We start from the raw sequence: 12,985 nt of genomic DNA, 5'->3' as shown, positions 1-12,985 counted from the left end.
GTGGTGGACAATTAAACAACTAACTGGAGGAGAAAGCTCCACAAATATCCCCATCTTCAATGATGGGGGAACCCAGCACATCGGTGCAAAAGATAAGGCTGAAGCATTTGCTACAATCATCAGCCAGAAGTGCCGAGTGGATGAACAACCTCAGCCTCCTCTGGATGTCCCCAACTTCATAGATGCCAATTCAATTCACTCCAAGTAATATCAAGGAACAGCTGAAGGCACTGGATAGCGCAAAGGCTATGGGCCCTGACAATATTCCAGCAATAGTACTGAAGACTTGTGCTCCAGAACCTACCGTGCCCTTAGTCAAGCTGTTCCAGTACAGCTACAATGCTGGCATTAACCCGGCTATGTGGAGAATTGCCCAGGTATGTCCTGTACACAAAAAGTAGGATAGACCCAACCCTATCTATTACCGGCCCATCAGTCTACTCTTGATCATCAGTAAAGTAATGGAAGGGGTCATCAACAGTGCTAACAAGCGGCACTTGCTTAGCAATAACCTGCTCATTGATGCCCAGTTTTGGTTCTGCCAGGGCCACTCAGCTCCTTACCTCATTAGAGTCTTGGTTCAAACATAGACAAAAGACCTGAACTCCCAAAGTGAGGTGAGTGTTATTACTCTTAACATCAAGGCAGCACTTGAAAGAGTGTGGCTTCACGGAGCTCTAGCAAAACTGGAGTCAATGGGAAACAGGGGGAAAACACTCCACTGGTTGGAGTCATATCTAGCACAAAGGAAGATGGCTGTGGTTGTTGGAGATCAGTCATCTCAGCTCTGGGACATCACTGCAGGAGTTCCTCAGGGTAGAGTCCTCAGCCAAACTATCTTCAACTGCTTCATCAATGATCTTCCTTCCATCTTAAGGTCAGAAGTGGGGATGTTCGCTGATGATTGCACAATGTTCAGCACCATCAGATTCTGACGCAGTCCATGTCCAAATGCAGCAGGATGTGGACAGTATCCAGGCTTGCACTGATTATTGGCAAATAATGTTCACGCCACATGTTCACCATGTGCCAGGCAATGACCATCTCCAACAAGAGAGAACCTAACCATCGCCCCTTGACATTCAATGGCATTGTCATCACAATCTCCCAGGATCAACATCCTGGGGGTTACTATTGACCAGAAACTGAACTGGACTAGCAATATCAATACTGTGGTTACAAGAGCAGGTAAGAGGCTAGGAATTCTACAGTGAGTAACTCACCTCCTGACTCCTCAAAGCCTGTCCACCATCTACTAGGCACAAGTCAGGAGTGTGATGGAATACTCTCCACTTGCCTGGATGAGTGAAGCTCCCACACCACTCAAGAAGCTTGACACCATCCAATGTAAAGTAGCCCACTAGATTGGCACCACATCCACAAACGTTCAATCCCTCCACCACTGAGGCACTGTAGCAGCAGTGTGTACCATCTACAAGATGTACTGTAAGCATTCACCATGGCTCCTTAGACAGCACCTTCCAAATCCATGACCACTACCATCTAGAAGGACAAGGGCAGCAGGTAGATGAGAACATTATTGAAGTTCCCCTCAAAGTCACTCATCACCCTTGGAAATATATCACCATTCCTTCACTGTTGCTGGGTCAAAATCCTGGAACTTCCTCCCTAACAGCACTGTGGGTGTACCTACACCACATGGACTGCAGCGGCTCAAGAAGGCAGCTCACCACCACCTTCTCAAGGGCAACTAGTGTTCCGCAATAAATGCTGGCCCAGCCAGTGACCCCCACATCCCTTGAATAATTTTTTTAAAAAGGTACACCCAAATTGCTGTTAGGAAGGGAATTACAGGATTTTGACTCAGTGACAACAAAGGAACAGCAATATATTTCCAAGTCAGGATTATGTGTGGCTTGGAGCTGAACTTGCAGGTTGTTGTGTTTCCTTCTATCTGCTGCTCTTGTCCTTTTAGGAGGTAGAGGTCGTGGGTTTGGGGTAAGGAAGCTTGGCAAGTTGCTACAGTGCATCTTGTAGATGGTACACACTGCTGCTATCGTGCGTCGGTGGTGGAGGGAGTGAATGTTTGTGAATGGGCTGACTTGTGCTGGATGGTGTCAAGCTTCTTGAGTGGTGTGGGAGCTGCACTCATCCAGGCAAGCTGAGGGTATCCTATCACACTCCCAACTTATGCCTTGTAGATGGTGGACAGGCTTTGGGGAGTCAGGAGGTGAGTTACTCACTGAAGAATTCCCAGCCTCTTACCTGCTCTTGTAGCCACAGTATTTATATGCCCAGTCCAGTTCAGTTGCTGGCCATTAGTAATCCCTGGGATGTTGACAGTGGAAGATTCAGCGATGGTAATGCCATTAAACATCAAGGACAGTTGGTTAGATTCTCTCTCTTGTTGGAGATGGTCATTGCCTGGCACTTGTGTGGCCTGAGCGTTACTTGATCTTGGGCTCATAGTGGTGAGCTACATGTAGTCACAGGGATCACAAAAGTGCTGTGCTGGGGAAGCTCCAAGCTCGTGTGCTGCATCCCTGCCCACAATGTCCCCCTCCAGTTAACAGTTTGTTGATTATATTGTTAAAGATACACGGGTGATGGGCATTGCTCGATTAAGGACTGGGATCATATATAAAGAGAGTCAAATGGGACACTTGGTAGGAATTAGAAGGCACAGATCCATCAGTCTGCATGATGTGAATAAACCTACCATCAAGGATCTGGGTTTTGTTTCGTACTCCACCGTCTACCTTGGATCCATTTAACACCTTCTCCCCTGCTGGAGTGTGCGAGATCTCCCAATTATCTCAGTGTCTCCGCTGCCTAACCTGAGAGGATCACAGGCGAAGCCTGCTGTTTACAACTTTTTGATCCTCCAGTATTTCGTTCCCCTCCCCCCCACCAACCACCACCCCCCCCACCACACCCCACCCCCCACCCCATGCCTGACAAGCATTTCCCCTTCAGGATTGTCCTCTCGGTGGAGCTCATATTGACAAGGTTAATTACATTGCTGCATGTTCGGAGACCTTGCGCCTCTCTTGCCTTGAACCTCTCACCCCACCTCCCGCAGCTAATCAAAACCACAATCGTTTTAGAGGAAGGAAGCTGTCAATTTGCTTTGGAACATGGAATCTGAATAATCTCTTTGTATTGTGCGTCTTTTGTGTGACTGCGATGGGCTTGGCACTCCTGTTTACAAAGTCGCCGTGAAATAGTCATGAAAACAAAAGTGAGCCTCTGTTGGCTGATATGATTGTCTAGGTGGCAACTTACTACTTGGTGAAGCGAGACTGCAGTCGGGCATGTAACATATAGTCAATGGTCTGTAAATATTTGCAGTGAAAGCAACTGCCCCCTGCAAACCATTCAGCTGATTTTTTTAGTCTGGGTCTGCAGCTTTCGAGCTGTCTGTTACTATTAATAAATATAAGGGTATCTTTGTTGTCTCTTAAAAGGTCACCCAATTGGTAAGCGCTTTGCGTACTTTGCTTTCATGTATGCAGCTACTTTTGTTTTTAACACGATGGGACATTGTGTGGAGATTTGGCAGGAGCCCAGGACAAACAATGAGGTTTTAACTTGCCAAGATCTCATTTGGCTCACAGTTCAGTCAATGGCCATTTCACATTAGCCAGCTCTGTACAGAAAGCAGCTCGAGCTCGAGAAAGAGCTCAAAGAAAAATCTGCATTTGTATAGCCATTTTTATGTCCTCAGGGTGTCCAAAAACACTTTGAAGTTAATGGAGTGTTTTTGAAGTGTAGTCACTCTGTAATGTAGGAAACACAGCTAGCTCCACAAAAAGCCATGTGACAATGACCGGGTAATCTGTTTACAGTGATATTGGTTGAGGGGGGGATAAATATTAGCCAGGACGATGGAGATATCTCCTGTGTTCTTCAAAATAGTGCCAGGGATTTTTTTGCATCCAACTGAAAGGGCACGAAAGGCTTTAGTTTTAAATGTCTCATTTGAAAGATAGCATCGTCAACAATACACCTCTCCCTCAGTACAGTGCTGGAGTGTCAGGTTAGATTTTGTGCTCTTCTCTGGAGTAGGATCTTGAACTCTCAGCCTTTCAGTTCAGAGACAAGCACGCAACGACTGAGTCACAGCAAGCACTGGAGTCCTAAAACCACCCGAGACGACCGCTGCCCACCCTGATCATGAGGTAGTGCAGTTTCACACATCGCCCGCCTCAGCCTCTGCACACTAACTCTTGTGGCAACAGGCCAAAACACGGAGAGGGAGGAATTGCCTGCGGTAGATTTCAGGAAATCCTGTGGAAGTTCCCCTTGAGTCCCATGGCTAATCAAGCGTGTTCCAGGAGATCTTGCCTATCAGTGGCAGTGCCAGCAGATGTACTGGACCAATTCACACGCCCCCGCAGCTATTGGTATTTCCTGCTATCTGCAGGAACACGGCATTGCCCAGGATTTGGCGGCCCACTTGTATCATTAGGATGTTTCAAAGGTCACTGATTCCTAATCCACTTCTTCTTGCATACCTCCTGTGTCATAAATATTATATTTATAATGTTGTCATGTTCACTGACCATTCCTGCCTCCAGGCTCAGTATTCCAGATAATCAGTACCCTCTGATGACGGGATTATTCTACCTGGGTATTAATCTTTACCTGTCTAAGCAGGCACAGGGACATAGGAACAAGAAGAAGCTATTCAAGCCCTCAACCCTGTTCGACCAATCACTTAAATCGTGGCTGACCTGTATCTTAATGCTGCATTGCTTCCATGTGCCCTGATAGCCTTACCTAACAGAAGCCAATCCAATTTAGTTTTGAAGTTTTCAATTGATCCCAGCCTCCCAGTTTTCTGGATGAGAGAGTTCCAGATTTCTACTATCCTTTGTGTGAAAAGAAAAATGCTTCCTGACATCACCCTGAATGAATGAGCTCTAATTTTAAGGTGTCTGTCCTTTACTCTCCCCGCCAGAGGATACAGTTTCTCTCTACCTACTCTATCCAGTCTTTTAATCATCTTGAACACCTCCATTGGATCCCCTCTTGATCTGTTATGCTTAAAAAAATCCATGTCTTCTTGTCCTGGATCTTTTGTTAACATTGACCATCTTTCAGAGATTCTTTTCAGGATCTTAAACGCATCCCTGTGACAAACTGTGGTAACCTTTCCCCATTGTGAACGTTGCTAGTATCCTGAATAAGCATTTCCCAATTCCAAGCTTCCATCTCAAGAACTCATTCATTGCCTTTGTTTGTTCTGTCTCCAGACATTCCCTCCATGAGGTGGTGCCCAGAGCCGTAGACCATTACTCGAGATGGGGCAAATAGCGTTCTCTGTAAATTAATTATAACTAAGTTGCCTTTTGTCTGTGGAATTCTAAGGGGTTTTGATAGATTAAATAGGGAGATGCTGTTTCCACTGGCAGGAGGGTCAGTAACCAGAGAACACCGATTTAAGGTCATTGGCAAGCAAAAACAAAAGGAAGATTGAGATTTTTTTTATGTAGCAACACTTTATGGAAACAGTAGCTTCGTGGCAACGTCACTGGCCCAGTAATCCAGAGATCCAGACTATTGATCCAAGGTGAAATCATATCCTACCATGGCAGCTAGCCAAATGCAAATTCAATTAACTAAAACATCTGGAATAAAATGCTATAATCTCTGTATTGGTGATTATAAAACTACCAGGTTATCGTAAAAACCCATCTGGTTCCCTGCTGCCCTTCAGGGGAGGAAATCTAACTATTCTTACCCAGTCTGACCCACCTGTGATTCCAGGCCCCTATCAATGTGGTTGACTCTTAATTATCCTCTGAAGTGACCTAGCAAGACACTCAAACTGCTATAGTACCATGTGGAGACCTTGTGGCTTTGTGGTTGTATCTCTACCTCTGGACTAGAAGCTCTGGGTTCAAGTCCCACTTCAGGACACATGGAAGGTGTGTCTATAACATGGCCAGCTAGGTTGATTACCAGATTGTAAATCTTGCCCATACACTGTTGGCAAGTGGGAGAGTTTCCTGATCAGACATACTCAAAAAGGCAATGGTAAACCACTGTAGTACTTTTCCAAGCAGCATCATGGACCAATCCAAAGGAAGTCCATGGTTGCCAATGACCTGAAGGAAGAGGAAGACAGTAACACGTTCACTACAGATGCTCAAAAAAAACAGCCCACCACCACCTTCTCATTGGCAATAGGGATGGGCAATAAATGTTGGCCCAGCCAGTGATGCTCACATCCCATGAAAGAGCTCAGTAGTAACTTTCAAAAGAGAATTGAACAGGAAAAATTGCAGGGATAAGGGGGAAGAGCAAGGGAATGGCTGGCACAGAAATGACGGGACAAATGGCCTCCTTCTGTGTTGTATGATTCCATTAAATGTTAACACTTCATCCCCCTGTCACTGGTAGCTGAACACTGAAGCCATCTGCTTTAGTTCCATTTTCTTGCTTTGTCCCCATTCCCTTTAACATATTTTTCCTCTCTGAGTCTTTATCTAACCCTATTTTAAACACTATGCCTGAATCAGCTGCAATAGTGTGGTCATCCTCCTGGGCCACACATTATAGCTCTTGAGTTGTCCATCTTAAGATCCTGCTTGCCTTCTACACCATTGCTGCACAATGTGCTGACGATTTAAAAGTATTTGCCCCTAAATCGCTCAGATCCCTGTCTAGTGTCATTTTCAGTTGACTGTTCCCATTAATTTTGCTCTCCCATTTGTCCTGTTCCCTTCCCTTTACACTAAGCATCTTCCACTTAAACCCTGTTTCCCCCAAGCTGTTGTCCCTCTGCAACTGCCCCTCAATTTATGGGTACTCCCGCTGTGATATTATTGATAAGTCTATGATCTTAGCTGCCGTCACTTCTGCTAGATCATTAACCTCGATTACAAACAACAAAGGCCCAGAACTGATCCCTGTGACAATCAGCCTTTTTAATATGGAAGTTGCACATTCAACAACTACACTTCACACCCTCTGACTCAACCAGTTAATCACTGACGTCAAAAGTACCCTATCTATTTTGTGTTTTACTTTTCTTTTAGCTGTGGCTCAACTAGTAGCGCACTCACCTCTAAGTCAAGACTTTTTCAGGTTTGAGTCCCATTCCAGAGACTTGAGCCTCTTATCTAGGCTGACACTCCAGTGCAGTACTGAGGAAGTGCTACACTGTCAGAGGTGCCATCTTTTGGATGAGAAGTTAAATCAAAGCCCATCTACCCACTCAGGTGGACATAAAAGATCCCATGACACTATTTTGAAGTCCATGGTAGCTCTGCTTGGTGCCCTGGCCAATACCTATCCATAAAATAAAATCACTAAAAGCAATTGACCCATTATTTCATTGCCATACTTGGAACTTTGCTACGCACAAATTGGCTCCCGCATTTGGTACGTCACAACAGTGACTGATCAGTCCATGTTCAGGTGGGTGAGGGCAACTGAGGTACTACAATTGGTCTCAACACACCTGGTTAAAGAGGGGTAGAATTGACCACAGTTCCCACTTCTGATTGTTACCAGGGAAGCTTGCATTCATCCTGAATGTACCTTAAGTGCAGACTGCAAGAATGCATCAGCTTGTCAAATGAAAGCTAGGTCTGGTTGAACCATGATTTTTCTCATGGCAGAAACAGCCAATGGATATCAACTGAGGACAAGAACAGACTCAGCTCTGATATTCCTAAATATCAAGAAACCTGCTGACACTCACTGTCTCATCTCACTAAAGACGAACAAGGGCAGGTGTTAACAGTCGCCGATATCAGCATGGTCCAGCAAAGATTAACCACATTCAGCAGAAGAGTGGGAGCTGGACAATATTGGTTGAAAAAGAAGAGGAAATTCACAATTTTCTGTCATTGCCTGTCAATTTTCTTTATAGAAACATAGAAAATAGGAGCAGGAGTAGGCCATTCGGCCCTTCGAGCCTGCTCCGCCATTCATTATGATCATGGCTGATCATCCAACTCAATAGCCTGCTCCCACTTTCTCCCCATATCCTTTGATTCCTTTCGCCCAAGAGCTATATCTAACTCCTTCCTGGAAACATACAATGTTTTGGCCTCAACTACTTCCTGTGGTAGCGAATTCCACAGGATCACCACTCTCTGGGTGAAGAAATTTCTCCTCATCTCAGTCCTAAATGGTCTACCCCGTATCCTCAGACTGTGACCCTTGGTTCTGGACTCCCCCACCATCGGGAACATCCTTCCTGCATCTACCCTGTCTAGTGCTGTTAGAACTTTATAGGTTTCTTTGAGATCCTCCCTTATTCTTCTGAACTCCAGCGAATATAATCCTAACCGACTCAATCTCTCCTCATATGTCAGTCCCGTCATCCCAGGAATCAGTCTGGTAAACCTTCGCTACACTCCCTCTATAGCAAGAATATCGTTCCTCACATAAGGAGACCAAAAATGCACACAATATTCCAGGTGTGGTCTCACCAAGACCCTGTATAACTGCAGCAAGACATCCCTGCTCTTGTACTTGAATTCTCTGGCTATAAAGACCAACATTTGCCTTCTTTACCACCTGCTGCACCTGCATGCTTAACGTCAGCAACTGGTGTACGAGGACACCCAGGTGTCATTGCACGTTTCCTGCTCTCAATTTATAGCCACTTAGATAATAATCTGCCTTCCTGTTTTTGCTACCAAAGTGGATAATCTCACATTTATCCACATTATACTGCATCTGCCATGTATTTGCTCACTCACTCAGCTTGTCCAAATCACACTGAAGCATCTCTGCATCCTCCTCACAGCTCACCCTCCCACCTAGCTTTGTGTTATCTGCAAATTTGGAGATAATACATTTAGTTCCCTCATCTAAATCATTAATATATATTGTGAATAACTGGGGTCCCAGCACCGATCCCTCTGGTACCCCACTAGTCAATGCCTGTCATTTGGACAAAGACCCACTTATTCCTATTCTTTGCTTCCAGTCTGCCGACCAGTTTTCTATCCATCTCAATATACTACCCCCAATCCCATGTGCTTTAATTTTAAACACTAATCTCTTATGTGGGACTTTGTCAAAAGCCTTCTGAAAGTCCAAACAAACCTCATCCACTGGCTGCCCCTCATCAACTCTACTAGTTACATTCTCGAAAAATTCCAGTAGATTTGTCAAGCATGATTTCCCTTTCATAAATCCATGCTGAAAGAGTATTAAGAAAAACTAATGGCACACAAAAGTAATTTGTTTTGATTAAGTATCAAATGGCCTATGAACAAAATGGAACCCGATATGTATTATCTTCAGTGAGTTTTCATGGTGAAGCCTCAAATGCAAGTTGCTTTTGCTGCTGCCTGTACATTGTTGGAGTATACCTACAAGGGATAGCAGCATGACATCACTAGGAGGAGTGTGTCATGTGATCCAGTCTTAGTTTCACTTTGGCCATTGAAGAGAGCATGCAACCACAGCTCTGCTGCTGATGTTTTTAAGTTTTCTACCTTTGCATAAATGTTCTTATGTGCCTAGTCTAAATAAATGAACCTACAATGTGATTATACAATCCCTTATGTGGAATTGGTGCCTTTATATCATTATAACAATATGACATATATGGACTTAAACCTGAACAGGTGCAACTCAATGTAACCCACATGATCCCAGAGACAAGACTAACTTTGGGGATTTTAGCAGGTACAGTGCCCAGTTTGAATTAGGGACCACGATGATTTGAAGGATCTCATGATTGATTCTGATGGTCATCCCTGGGTCAACTGGTCTCCAGTGGTGTTGAAGGACCTGATAATGAATGCAAATCTTCTGTAAAAAGCAACCTGGAACAGTAAAGGCAGAGGGAAGAATTTTCCGTGCCCGCTGGCGTCGGGCACGTTTGGCGACGTGAGCGGACAGTATGGCGAGAAGGCCAAAAACCAGTTTGCGGTCGTCGGCTCAGGCCATCGATGGCGGGCTGCGTTTCCCACCATTGGACGTTGGGAACCTTCATTGTAATACGTCTGCATATCATTATAAGGCCAACCCACTGGAATCATGCTCCCGCCCGTTGGAATGTCCGCCCATGTCGGCGGGAAAGCACGCCGGTGTTTCTCACAACAGCACATATAAGGCGTGCGCTTGGCGGCCTGGACTTTGAGGGGAACTTGAAGATGAGTGCACAGTAATGCTGCACAGTGCTTGCAAAGATCACCTGTTGGACTTCAAGGTTGAGGCAAGTTGGAGGGGTGCAAGGCCTGCTTTGCGGTCGTCGGTGGTGCAACAAGCACTTGCGAGGTGGAGGAGACGGAAGTAGCCACACATTAAGGAAACCTTGTATAAGGTGACCATTCCTCTGCAGCTGAGACAGTTCAGACACAGCCACATTGACATGGGTGGATAGTTGATTTATATGCCTGCTCGGGTACTGGCTGTAAATTAATGAGAGTTTTAGTGGATTACAGAACAGTTGGACGATTGGGCAAGTTGTACATCTCCTTGTTAAAGCTGGCCACGGAGCAGTCACTAGTGGAGGCACTTACAGCCCCTTACAATGTCATCATACCAGTTTGGACAAGTCTCCCCCATGGTTCAAGCTAACAGTGCAGCCTTGCAGTGCGGGTTAGGAGAATGCCTGTGCCTGAGCTGAGAGCACAGCATGCAGTCCAATGGGCAAAGCTGCTGCCAATGAGTCAGATGGAGTGGGACGAGGAGGCTGGGGTTTCAGGCAGCCAGGCCGCGCACTAATCACTGGCCATCCAACTGGTGGCTGCACTCTGCTGGTGCCCTAGCTGTATGCCATACAGAGAACAAAGACGATGGAGAAGAGATTGACAGAGGCAGCTGGCTGAGGAGCAGGAGGGCAGTACCCTCTGGAAGAAGGGGCGGCTGGGGCTCTGGCAAACGGCGCTGAAGAGCCACAATGAAACGTCGCTGGTCGGCGTCTAGCTGGACCCAGGGTCTATAGAGGCCATCTTTCATTCCTGCAGATGACTAAGAACCAGTGTCACCAAAGACTGCACATGTCGAGGGAATTGGTCGCTCACATCTGCCACAGGCAATTGGGGGGCATCCGCTTCCCCTGGCCATGAAGGTGATGGTGGCACTCAAATTTTATGGCCAGTGGCTCCTTTCAGGGCTCCACAGGTGCCCTCTGTGGGATATCACAAACCCCACCCACAAGTGTATCCATGAGGCCACAGATGCCACCTTCATGAGGGCACACAACTTTGTGCATTTCATCCGGGACCAGGAAAGCCAGGATGAAAGAGCGATTGGGTTTTCCCAGATCTCGGGTTTCCCACAGGCGCAGGGTTACATCGACTGCACTCACATGGCACTCAGATCTCAGTCGCAACAAGCGGCCAATCCTGTCAGCCGTAAGGGCTTCCATTCGCTGACTGTTCAGCTGGTGTGCAACCACCACAAAAGCATCCTGCTGGTCTGCGCCTGGTTTCCAGGAAGCGTCCACGACTCCTATGTTCTCAGTCGGTCACAGATCCCTGACATCTTCCAGGGTTCACAGACATGGCAGAGATGGCTGCTTGGGGATAAGGGCTACCCGCAGAGGCCGTGACTGATGACATCCATGTGGTGGCCTCAGACTGCAGCAGAGCGAAGGTACAACGAGGCTCAGGTTGCAGCTCGCAACTTGGTGGAGCAGACCATCGGGGTGCTGAGAATGAGGTTCCGGTACCTGGACTGGTCTGGTGGAGCCCAGCAATATAGTCCGCAGAGGGTGTCGCGTATCATCGTCATCTGGGACATAAGTTCAAGGTGAGGGGCAGGAGGTTTAGGGGGAATGTGAGGAAAAACTTTTTTACCTAGAGGGTGGTGACGATCTGGAATGCAATGCCTAGGAGGGTGGTGGAGGTGGGTTGCCTCACATCCTTTAAAAAGTACCTGGGTGAGCACTTGGCACATCATAACATTCAAGGCTATGGGCCAAGTGCTGGTAGATGGGATTAGGTAGGTAGGTCAGGTGTTTCTCACGTGTCGGTACAGACTCGATGGGATTCTTCTGCACTGTGTGATTTTGTGATTCTGTGATTTGCTGCACCCTTCACAACCTGGATCTGCAACGGGGAGAAGAACTGGCTGAGGAGGAGATGGAGGAGCTGCACAATTCCTCCGATGAGGAGGACGTTGATGGAGATGAGGGTGAGTAGGTCCTCAAAGGTGATGATGACAGCGATGAGGCTCTCACACTAGCCAGACATGGCAGACGTGCTCAGAAAACTCGCATAGTAGCTAGATTTGAGGAGGATTATGTCGACATGCAGTAAGGGGGCACCATAGTTCCTCACATTGCATCTGTGAACGTTTGACTCCAGTTTGGCTTATGGCAGCGCCAATACCCTCTGTGACAATGCTCCCGAAATGGAGATGCTGTGGAGTCCCTAATAGCAGCTTGCTTGCAGGAGGGCAATGATGACAAGCAGTGAGGACACTCCATAGATCCTCACATTGCCTCTGTGAATGTCTGACTCCTGTCTGGCCGAGGTTAGCTCGCTTGCGCTCTGTGATCAGGGTCATATCATAGAGACACAGCCATGAAACTTTAAAAGCACCTGATCCTTTGTCCACCTTCAGTAACTGACCCTTTCAGGAGCACAGCATCACCGGTCACAGATGCTGATGAGATGGGGGCCAGCCCCACCTTAAAGGTGCTGAGAGTACACAGAGAGAATGATGGAACTCTGTGATGCCTGCCCATGACATTTTGGCAGCAATGACAAGTACCATGAGTAATATGTCCAGGGTGTGAGAGGCTGGACCATCACTTTGGCCTGAAGGTTGCACAAAGCACAGGGCAGAGGCCCTGGACTGAGACACCTGCCTTTACCAAGGTTTCACATCTGTGTAACACATCAGAACAAGGAGCCATAGGCAGGGAGACATTCTTGGGAGTTTATTTACAATAGGAAACATTATGTATAAGTGATTAGCACCCATGCCCAAGCTGTGCAACTACAGCTTGACTTTAGGGCTTGGCCTAAATAGCCAAGTGGTTCTGGTACTGGGTTTGTAACCCCAAGATCAAGAGTTCAAATCTCACAATAGCAAA

At 46.6% G+C, this 12,985-nt stretch overlaps 1 protein-coding gene across 1 annotated transcript in view; it reads left to right on the top strand.

Moving 5' to 3' along the window:
• Window positions 1–12,985, top strand: part of adgrl4 (adhesion G protein-coupled receptor L4) — a 132,879-nt gene that overhangs the window by 19,055 nt on the left and 100,839 nt on the right. The gene's annotated exons all lie outside the window — the stretch shown is intronic.

Source organism: Carcharodon carcharias, chromosome 16, assembly GCF_017639515.1.
Source record: "Carcharodon carcharias isolate sCarCar2 chromosome 16, sCarCar2.pri, whole genome shotgun sequence".
Lineage (NCBI taxonomy): Eukaryota > Metazoa > Chordata > Chondrichthyes > Lamniformes > Lamnidae > Carcharodon > Carcharodon carcharias.
The sequence above is the reverse complement of the archived record's forward strand: the minus strand, read 5'-3'. Positions and strand labels throughout refer to the sequence as shown.